The 11,809-nt window shown below is 39.6% G+C and overlaps 1 protein-coding gene across 1 annotated transcript in view; it reads right to left on the bottom strand.

Annotated features, from left to right (window-relative positions):
• Positions 1-2,467: 2,467 nt before the first annotated feature.
• The window catches only part of C5H4orf33 (chromosome 5 C4orf33 homolog), a 202,442-nt gene continuing 193,100 nt past the window's right edge, over positions 2,468-11,809 (bottom strand). Inside the window, exon 13 of the transcript XR_009503489.1 lies at positions 2,468-2,548. The gene's annotated coding sequence lies outside the window, so the exon portion shown is untranslated. The remainder of the gene's footprint in view (positions 2,549-11,809) is intronic.

Below are 11,809 nucleotides of genomic sequence, written 5' to 3'. Positions count from 1 at the left end.
AAGACACTGATGAAAGAAATTAAAGATGATACCAGCAGATGGAGAGATATACCATGTTCTTGGATTGGAAGAATCAATATTGTGAAAATGACTATACTACCCAAAGCAATCTACAGATTCACTGCAATCCCTATCAAATTACCAATGGCATTTTTTACAGAACTAGAACAAAAAATCTTAAAATTTGTATGGAGACACAAAAGACCCCAAATAGCCAAAGCAGTCTTGAGGGGAAAAAACGGAGCTAGAGGAATTAGACTCCCTGAGTTCAGACTATACTACAAAGCTACAGTAATCAAGACAATATGGTACTGGCACAAAAACAGAAACATAGATCAATGGAAGAAGATAGAAAGCCCAGAGGTAAACCCATGTACCTATGGTCAACTAATCTATGACAAAGGAGGCAAGGATATACAATGGAGAAAAGACAGTCTCTTCAATAAGTGGTGCTGGGAAAACTGGACAGCTACATGTAAAAGAATGAAATTAGAACACTCTCTAGCACCATACACAAAAATAAACTCAAAATGGATTAGAGACCTAAATGTAAGACCGGACACTACAAAACCCTTAGAGGAAAACATAGGAAGAACACTCTTTGACATAAATCACAGCAAGATCTTTTTTGATCCACCTCCTAGAGTAATGGAAATAAAAACAAAAATAAACAAATGGGACCTAATGAAACTTCAAAGCTTTTGCACAGCAAAGGAAACCATAAACAAGACGAAAAGACAACCCTCAGAATGGGAGAAAATATTTGCAAACGAATCAACAGACAAAGGATTAATCTCCAAAATATATAAACAGCTCATGCAGCTCAATATTAAGAAAACAAACAACCCAATCGAAAAATGGGCAGAAGACCTAAATAGACATTTCTCCAAAGAAGACAAACAGATAGCCAAGAAGTACACGAAAAGCTGCTTTACATCACTAATTATTAGAGAAATGCGAATCAAAACTACAATGAGGTATCACCTCACACTAGTTAGAATGGGCATCATCAGAAAATCTACAAACAACAAATGCTGGAGAGGATGTGGAGAAAAGGGAACCCTCTTGCACTGTTGGTGGGAATGTCAGTTGATACAGCCACTATGGAGAACAGTATGGAGGTTCCTTAAAAAACTAAAAATAGAATTACCATATGATCCAGGAATCCCACTACTGGGCATATACCCAGAGAAAACCACAATTCAAAAAGAGTCATGTACCACAATGTTCACTGCAGCTCTATTTACAATAGCCAGGACATGGAAGCAACCTAAGTGTCCATCCACAGATGAATGGATAAAGAAGTTGTGGCACATATATACAATGGAATATTACTCAGCCATAAAAAGGAACAAAATTGGGTCATTTGTAGAGACGTGAATGGATCTAGAGACTGTTATACAGAGTGAAGTAAGTCAGAAAGAGAAGAACAAATATCGTATATTAACGCATATATGTGGAACCTAGAAAAATGGTACAGATGAACCGGTTTGCAGGGCAGAAATTGAGACACAGATGTAGAGAACAAACGTATGGACACCAAGGGGGGAAAGCCGCAGGGAGCGGGGTGGGGGTGGTGGTGTGATGAACTGGGAGATTGGGATTGACATGTACACACTGATGTGTATAAATTAGATGACTAATAAGAACCTGCTGTATAAAAAAATAAATTAAGTAAAATGCAAAAATTAAAATAAATAAATAAATAAATTACAGGAGTAGAAACTGAATATATAACAAGATAATTATACATATGTAGATGAATACAAAGCCCAAGAAATAGTAAATGCTCAACAAATGTTAGTTGATGCTGATAGTAGAACCAAATTTAGGTAATGAAGTTTTATAAATCTGAGTACATGTATATTTCTTAATAAATACTGGGATGGGACTGGTCCAGGAAGAAAAGATGGACAAGTTCTTGACAGTTTCACATTAAATATTTAGAATATTCTTACTCATGGATACCTGCTAATCCATGATAAGAATAATGCACTCTAGGCTGTTCAGAATTGTTTGACCCTATGAAACATTAAAGCCATTTTATTCTCAAAGGGTTCTCTTATAAAAGAGTAAAAGTAACTTCATTCTTCTTGCAGAGTAACCAAAAAAGAACTCTTACATCAGCTTTCTAAACTTAACAGTCTAGTTAATCTGAAAGTGCAAAATGCAAGGCCTACAGGACATCCATGATCTTTCTAGAGTGTAAGATAACCAGTTCTGTCTCTACACACATTATAATAGGTCACTGGGACAACCAAAGGTACCTAAGGGTCCTTCTGTCCAGAAACCACTTTCCCTAGAGTACTATAGTACCAACTCATAGAATCCCAAAGTCGGAAGGGGCCTCAAAGAGCATCCTACCCCCAAAATTTATTTTATAAATGAGGAGAAACAAAATGACTCACCTTAAGTCCCTTTAACAAAAGTGAATTGAGAGCTTAGGGACTAAACTCAGACCTCCTAATTGCCAGGAAACTTGCTCTTCACATTATTTTGGCTGTCTCCCTTTCCTTCTGGCGTGACAGTCCCACCTTTAAGATTCCTACTGGACAAGAAAACAAACTCAGCAACACAACATCTGCCCTAAAATCATTTCAGGACCACGTTAACACAAGTGTATTTGTCATTAGCTATCACTAGTGTGCATCAGGAGGAAGAGAGTCCTGTCTTAGCTCTGCTCAGATATCCTTCCTCACTTCTGATAGAAATCCTGCCCAACATTCTCCCACCTCTGGAATCCTATAATAACATTCACACACAACATTTCATCTTCCCACTCAGCAATATAGAACTTTACTTTGTTATTTGACTGTTTCATTTTTCTATACGTTCTCTCCCAATTAATTTGTGCGTTCCTTGACAGTTGCCTCGTGTACCGTATCTCATTAGTGTCCGCCATAGAATTTCATGTATACTTTTAAAACAAATGGATATGTTTGATATTCTGTCTCTTTCCAAACAGAATTTAAAGCAATAATAAATACGTGTTGAGTTTAACTAAATGTGAATTCAGGAGAATAAATTTCTGAGAGGGAAAGAGATGACCAAGTGTGGCAGACAAGTGCTACATGACAAGGTGGACCACGAAGGCCCCCTGGCCTTGACCTACTGCACGGCTGAGCTAGGCCTGCTGTCACATCCACAAACAGGACAAGTTTCCCCTGAAGTCCCTTCATGTTTTATTTCACATTAAGTGATACCATAAAATCTCCAATTGTGACATTTCAAAAGCCAGTTGTTCCAAGGTATTAAAAGCAGACCCATCACAACTCATTTGGACTGTTTGGATACACAGTGTGATGGAGGTTCCAAGAGCATGCTCTCTTTATTTGCATCTTAGAAAAAACAAATCACCCTGGACTGTAGTCCAGTACTTAAAACTCTAATCATGCCTTGGGTTTATTTGCATCACATCATTTCAGATACATATAATGTCACTGAGGCACTGTAAACAGGATATATTCAAGAAATTCCAGAATCTCCATTTTTTATTATTAATTTGCTATGAAACCATGATGCACTATGTCATTTATTTAATAAACTTGTATTCCTACTTAAAAGAAAGTCTTATTCCCATGAAGGTAGTTAAATAAGCATTTATCAAGACAATTATTCTCTTAAAAATAATTAGAATTAATTGCAATCATCACTAAAATAATAAAGTGTTTGGCTGATAGACTGTTTATCTATTGTGGTTTTTTTTCCTTATACCCATTAATTTTTTTCTTAAACTTCCAGAACACTACCTGGTCAAGTAGGTAATAATTCTGAATGTTGTGCTATTAGCTGACGTTTAATTAGAACCCGTTAATAAAATCACTGTTATTTTTCTTGGCATTAATAAATACATATATTCATCAAAATGCACAAAATTGTCAATTTAAAAACTAGTGTGGCTTATGATATAATGTAAATTGAAAACATAGACAATATTCTTTTATACATATAATATCAAATCTCTTTTAATTGTTGGTAAATTTCAGCAATTGTTAAGTAAAACCACATTTCCCTAGATCACATCAACCTGAAGATATAAGTCCCAATGACAATAACAGAACAGCTACTGCTTGAATTCCTTCTCCTCTCTAAGTCACCAGGATAAATATTCCTGATCATAATGGTATGCCACATTAATCCAGGCCAACTTACTCTTTGCTTGGAAGCAAGCCACAGCATGGAGTCTAAGCCAATTAAGAATCTAACAACTGGGATCAGAGAAAAGATGGCGGAAGAGTAAGGCGCAGAGATCACCTTCCTTCCCACAGATACATTAGAAATACATCTACACGTGGAACTGCTCCTACAGAACACCCACTGAACGCTGGCAGAAGACGTCAGACCTCCCAAAAGGCAAGAAACTCCCCCCGTACTTGGGTAGGGCAAAAGAAAAAAGAAATAACAGAGACAAAAGAATAGGGACAGGACCTGCACCAGTGGGAGGGAGCCGAGAAGGAGGAAAGGTTTCCACGCACTAGGAAGCCCCTTTGCGGGCGAGACTGTGGGTGGCAGAGGGGGGAAGCTTCGGAGCCACGGAGGAGAACGCAGCCACAGGGGTGCGGAGGGCAAAGCGGAGAGATTCCCGCACAGAGGCTCGGTGCTGACCAGCACTCACCAGCCGGAGAGGCTTGTCTGCTCCCCCGCCGGGGCGGGCGGGGCTGGGAGCTGAGGCTCGGGCTGCGGTCGGATCGCAGGGAGAGGACTGGGGTTGGCGGCGTGAACACAGCCTGAAGGGGGCTAGTGTGCCACAGCTGACTGGGAGGGAGTCTGGGAAAAAGTCTGCAGCTGCCGGAGAGGCAAGAGACTTTTTCTTGCCTCTTTGTTTCGTGGCGCGCAAGGAGAGGGGATTCAGAGCGCTGCCTAAACGAACTCCACAGACGGGCACCAGCCGCGGTTATCAGCGCGGACCCCAGAGACGGGCATGAGACGCTGAGGCTGCTGCTGCCGCCACCAAGAAGCCTGTGTGCGAGCACAGGTCACTCTCCACACTGCCCCTCCTGGGAGTCGGTGCAGCCTGCCACTGCCAGGGTCCCATGATCCAGGGACAACTTTCCCGGGAGAACGCACGGCGCGCCTCAGGCTGCTGCAACGTCACGCCGGCCTCTGCCGCCGCCGCAGGCTTGCCCCGCCTCCTCTGTACCCCTCCCTCCCCACGGCCTGGGTGAGCCACAGCCCCGGAAGCAGCTGCTCCTTTAACCCCGTTCTGTCTGGGCGGGGAACGGACGCCCTCAGGTGACCTACACGCAGAGGCGGGTCCAAATCCAAAGCTAAACCCCGGGAGCTGTGCGAACAAAGAAGAGAAAGGGAAATCTCTCCCAGCAGCCTCAGAAGCAGCGGATTAAAGCTCCACAAACAACTTGATGTGCCTGTATCTGTTGAATACCTGAATAGACAACGAATCATCCCAAATTCAAGAGGTGGACTTTGGGAGCAGGATATATTAATTTTTCCCCTTTTCCTTTTTTTGTGAGTGTATATGTATATGCTTCTGGGTGAGATTTTGTCTGTATAGCTTTGCTTTATAATAGCTTTATTTTACTTCACTATATTATATCCTCTTTCTTTCTTTCTTTCTATTTTTTCTCCCTTTTACTCTGAGCCATGTGGATGAAAGGCTCTTGGTGCTCCAGCCAGGCAGCAGGGCTGTGCCTCTGAGGTGGGAGAGCCAACTTCAGGACACTGGTCCACAAGAGACCTCCCAGCTCCACATAATACCAAACGGCAAAAATCTCTCAGAGATCTCCATCTCAACATCAAGACCCAGCTTCACTCAATGACCAGCAAGCTAGAGTGCTGGACACCCTATGCCAAACAACTAGCAAGACAGGAACACAGCCCCATCCATTAGCAGAGAGGCTGCCTAAAATCATAATAAGGCCACAGACACCCCAAAATACACCACCAGACGTGGACGTGCCCACCAGAAAGACAAGATCCAGCCTCATCCACCAGAACACAGGCACTAGTACCCTCCACCAGGAAGCCTACACAACCCACTGAACCAACCTTAGCCACTGGGGAAAGATACCAAAAACAACGGGAACTACGAACCTGCAGCCTGTGAAAAGGAGACCCCAAACACAATAAGATAAGCAAAATAAGACGACAGAAAAACACACAGTAGATGAAGGAGCAGGGTCAAAACACACCAGACCTAACAAATGAAGAGGAAATAGGTAGTCTACCTGAAAAAGAATTCAGAATAATGATAGTAAGGATGATCCAAAATCTTGGAAATAGAATAGACAAAATGCAAGAAACATTTAACAAGGATGTAGAAGAACTAAAGAGAAACCAAGCAATGATGAAAAACACAATTAATGAAATTAAAAATACTCTAGATGGGATCAATAGCAGAATAACTGAGGCAGAAGAAAGGATAAGTGACCTGGAAGATAAAATGGTGGAAATAACTACTGCAGAGCAGGATAAAGAAAAAAGAATGGAAAGAACTGAGGACAGTCTCAGAGACCTCTGGGACAACATTAAACGCACCAACATTCGAATTATAGGGGTCCCAGAAGAAGAAGAGAAAAAGAAAGGGACTGAGAAAATATTTGAAGAGATTATAGTTGCAAAATTCCCTAATATGGGAAAGGAAAGAGTTAATCAAGTCCTGGAAGCACAGAGAGTCCCATACAGGATAAACCCAAGGAGAAACACGCCAAGACACATATTAATCAAACTGTCAAAAATTAAATACAAAGAAAACATATTAAAAGCAGCAAGGGAAAAACAACAAATAACACATAAGGGAATCTCCATAAGGTTAACATCTGATCTTTCAGCAGAAACTCTGCAAGCCAGAAGGGAGTGGCAGGATATACTTAAAGTGATGAAGGAGAAAAACCTACAACCAAGATTAATCTACCCAGCAAGGATCTCATTCAGATTTGATGGAGAAAAAACCTTTACAGACAAGCAAAAGCTGAGAGAGTTCAGCACCACCAAACCAGCTTTACAACAAATGCTAAAGGAACTTCTCTAGGCAAGAAACACAAGAGAAGGAAAACACCTACAATAACAAACCCAAAACATTTAAGAAAATAGGAAGAGGAACATACATATCAATAATTACCTTAAATGTAAATGGATTAAATGCTCCCACCAAAAGACACAGACTGGCTGAATGGATACAAAAACAAGACCCACATATATGCTGTCTACAAGAGACCCACTTCAGACCTAGAGACACATACAGACTGAAAGTGAGGGGATGGAAAAAGATATTCCATGCAAATGGAAATCAAAAGAAAGCTGGAGTAGCAATTCTCATATCAGACAAAATAGACTTTAAAATAAAGACTATTACAAGAGACAAAGAAGGACACTATATAATGATCAAGGGATCGATCCAAGAGGAAGGTATAACAATTGTAAATATTTATGCACCCAACATAGGATCACCTCAATACATAAGGCAAATACTAACAGCCATAAAAGGGGAAATCGACAGCAACACAATCATAGTAGGGGACTTTAACACCCCACTTTCACCAATGGACAGATCATCCAAAATGAAAATAAATAAGGAAACACAAGCTTTAAATGATACATTAAACAAGATGGACTTACTTGATATTTATAGGACATTCCACCGAAAAACAACAGAATACACATTTTTCTCAAGCGCTCATGGAACATTCTCCAGGATAGACCATATCTTGGGTCACAAATCAAGCCTTGGTAAATTTAAGAAAATTGAAATCGTATCAAGTATCTTTTCCAACCACAACGCTATGAGACTAGATATCAATTACAGGAAAAGATCTGTAAAAAATACAAACACATGGAAGCTACACAATACACTACTTAATAACGAAGTGATCACTGAAGAAATCAAAGGGGAAATCAAAAAATACCTAGAGACAAATGACAATGGAGACACAACGACCCAAAACCTATGGGACGCAGCAAAAGCAGTGCTAAGAGGGAAGTTTATAGCAATACAAGCCTACCTCAAGAAACAGGAAACATCTCGAATAAACAACCTAACCTTGCACCTGAAGCAATTAGAGAAAGAAGAACAAAAAAACCCCAAAGCTAGCAGAAGGAAAGAAATCATAAAGATCAGATCAGAAATAAATGAAAAAGAAATGAAGGAAACAATAGCAAAAATCAATGAAACTAAAAGCTGGTTCTTTGAGAAGATAAACAAAATTGATAAACCATTAGCCAGACTCATCAAGAGAAAAAGGGAGAAGACTCAAATCAATAGAATTAGAAATGAAAAAGGAGAAGTAACCACTGACACTGCAGAAATACAAAAGATCTTGAGAGATTACTACAAGCAACTCTATGCCAATAAAATGGACAACCTGGAAGAAATGGACAGATTCTTAGAAATGCACAACCTGCTGAGACTGAACCAGGAAGAAATAGAAAATATGAACAGACTAATCACAAGCACTGAAATTGAAACTGTGATTAAAAATCTTCCAACAAACAAAAGCCCAGGACCAGATGGCCTCACAGGCGAATTCTATCAAACATTTAGAGAAGAGCTAACACCTATCCTTCTCAAACTCTTCCAAAATATTGCAGAGGGAGGAACACTCCCAAACTCATTCTACGAGGCTACCATCACCCTGATACCAAAACCAGACAAAGATGTCACAAAGAAAGAAAACTACAGGCCAATATCACTGATGAACATAGATGCAAAAATCCTCAACAAAATACTCGCAAACAGAATCCAACAGCACATTAAAAGGATCATACACCATGATCAAGTGGGGTTTATCCCAGGAATGCAAGGATTCTTCAATATACACAAATCAATCAATGTGATACACCATATTAACAAATTGAAGGAGAAAAACCATATGATCATCTCAATAGATGCAGAGAAAGCTTTCGACAATATTCAACACCCATTTATGATAAAAGCCCTGCAGAAAGTAGGCATAGAGGGAACTTTCCTCAACATAATAAAGGCCATATATGACAAACCCACAGCCAACATTGTCCTCAATGGTGAACAACTGAAACCATTTCCACTAAGATCAGGAACAAGACAAGGTTGCCCACTCTCACCACTATTATTCAACATAGTTTTGGAAGTGTTAGCCACAGCAATCAGAGAAGACAAAGAAATAAAAGGAATCCAAATCGGAAAAGAAGAAGTAAAGCTGTCACTGTTTGCAGATGACATGATACTATACATAGAGAATCCTAAAGATGCTACCAGAAAACTACTAGAGCTAATCAATGAATTTGGTAAAGTAGCAGGATACAAAATTAATGCACAGAAATCTCTTGCATTTCTATACACTAATGATGAAAAATCTGAAAGTGAAATTAAGAAAACACTCCCGTTTACCATTGCAACAAAAAGAATAAAATATCTAGGAATAAACCTACCTAAGGAGACAAAAGACCTGTATGCAGAAAATTATAAGACACTGATGAAAGAAATTAAAGATGATACAAATAGATGGAGAGATATACCATGTTCTTGGATTGGAAGAATCAACATTGTGAAAATGACTCTACTACCCAAAGCAATCTACAGATTCAATGCAATCCCTATCAAACTACCACTGGCATTTTTCACAGAACTAGAACAAAAAATTTCATATTTGTATGGAAACACAAAAGACCCCGAATAGCCAAAGCAATCTTGAGAACGAAAAATGGAGCTGGGGGAATCAGGCTCCCTGACTTCAGACTATATTACAAAGCTACAGTAATCAAGACAGTTTGGTACTGGCACAAAAACAGAAATATAGATCAATGGAACAGGATAGAAAGCCCAGAGATAAACCCACGCACATATGGTCACCTTATCTTTGATAAAGGAGGCAAGCATATACAGTGGAGAAAAGACAGCCTCTTCAATAAGTGGTGCTGGGAAAATTGGACAGATACATGTAAAAGTATGAAATTAGAACACTCCCTAACACCATACACAAAAATAAACTCAAAATGGATTAAAGACCTAAGTGTAAGGCCAGACACTATCAAACTCTTAGAGGAAAACATAGGCAGAACACTCTATGACATACATCACAGCAAGATTCTTTTTGACCCAGCTCCTAGAGAAATGGAAATAAAAACACAAATAAACAAATGGGACCTAATGAAACTTAAAAGCTTTTGCACAGCAAAGGAAACCATAAACAAGACGAAAAGACAACACTCAGAATGGGAGAAAATATTTGCAAATGAAGCAACTGACAAAGGATTAATCTCCAAGATTTACAAGCAGCTCATGCAGCTCAATAACAAAAAAATAAACAACCCAATCCAAAAGTGGGCAGAACACCTAAATAGACATTTCTCCAAAGAAGATATACAGATTGCCAACAGACACATGAAAGAATGCTCAACATGATTAATCATTAGAGAAATGCAAATCAAAACTACAATGAGATATCATCTCACACCGGTCAGAATGGCCATCATCAAAAAATCTAGAAACAATAAATGCTGGAGAGGGTGTGGAGGAAAGGGAACACTCTTGCACTGTTGGTGGGAATGTAAATTGATACAGCCACTATGGAGAACAGTATGGAGGTTCCTTAAAAAACTACAAATAGAACTACCATACGACCCAGCAATCCCACTACTGGGCATATACCCTGAGAAAACCGTAGTTCAAAAAGAGTCATGTACCAAAATATTCATTGCAGCTCTATTTACAATAGCCAGGACATGGAAGCAACCTAAATGTCCATCATCGGATGAATGGATAAAGAAGATGTGGCACATATATACAATGGAATATTACTCAGCCATAAAAAGAAATGAAATGGAGGTATTTGTAATGAGGTAGATGGCGTTAGAGTCTGTCATACAGAGTGAAGTAAGTCAGAAAGAGAAAAACAAATACAGTATGCTAACACATATATATGGAATCTAAGGGAAAAAAAAAAAAAAGGCCATGAAGAACCTAGTGGCAAGATGGGAATAAAGACACAGACCTACTAGAGAATGGACTTGAGGATATGGGGAGGGGGAGGGGTGAGATGTGACAGGGTGAGAGAGTGTCATGGACGTATATACACTACCAAATGTAAAATAGATAGCTAGTGGGAAGCAGCCACATAGCACAGGGAGATCAACTCGGTGCTTTGTGACCACCTAGAGGGGTGGGATAGGGAGGGTGGGAGGGAGGGAAGTGCAAGAGGGAGGAGATATGGGGATATATGTATATGTATAACTGATTCACTTTGTTATAAAGCAGAAACTAACACACCATTGTAAAGCAATTATACTTCAATAAAGATGTTTAAAAAAAAAAGAATCTAACAACTGAAAAACAGTTTAAAGCAATTTAGAGCTTTATTGTAGCCTCTTAGAAATATTCATGAGATATGGAAAAACGTATAGTCTTCTTTCTCCATTTCTCCTTCAACTTTCCCAAACATAGCAGCTTCCCCATTGTCTCTCTCAGGTCTCTTTCCAGTACAGCTCTCCTCTCTTCTCTTCCCTGCACTACCCAGAAAGGCTCCTATTACAAAATCAATTTAGCCTCACTAGCACCCAACTCGCCAATTCCGTTCTCAAGTTCTGTTCAGCAAAGTGACATGCAGATCCCTGGACCCTAAGTGCTAATCCTAAACTAAGCTGGTGATACTTCCACTATAGATGCAATGCTTAGACCCACCCTGCTTCTCTGTTCCATGCTTCAACAGTTACTTTACATCACCAATTTAATGAGGCTATCAAGTATAACCCTTTTTGCTCCCAGGATCCTATAAGAATCTTTGAAATACTGCTCATCACATCATAATCTTCTCTCCAAAGAGCACTGGTACAAAAGTAGGGAGAATTCAGGGAAACCGTAAGAAAATTCTAGGTCAGA

The sequence above is a fragment of the Balaenoptera ricei genome, chromosome 5 (assembly GCF_028023285.1).
Source record: "Balaenoptera ricei isolate mBalRic1 chromosome 5, mBalRic1.hap2, whole genome shotgun sequence".
NCBI lineage: Eukaryota > Metazoa > Chordata > Mammalia > Artiodactyla > Balaenopteridae > Balaenoptera > Balaenoptera ricei.
The sequence above is the reverse complement of the archived record's forward strand: the minus strand, read 5'-3'. Positions and strand labels throughout refer to the sequence as shown.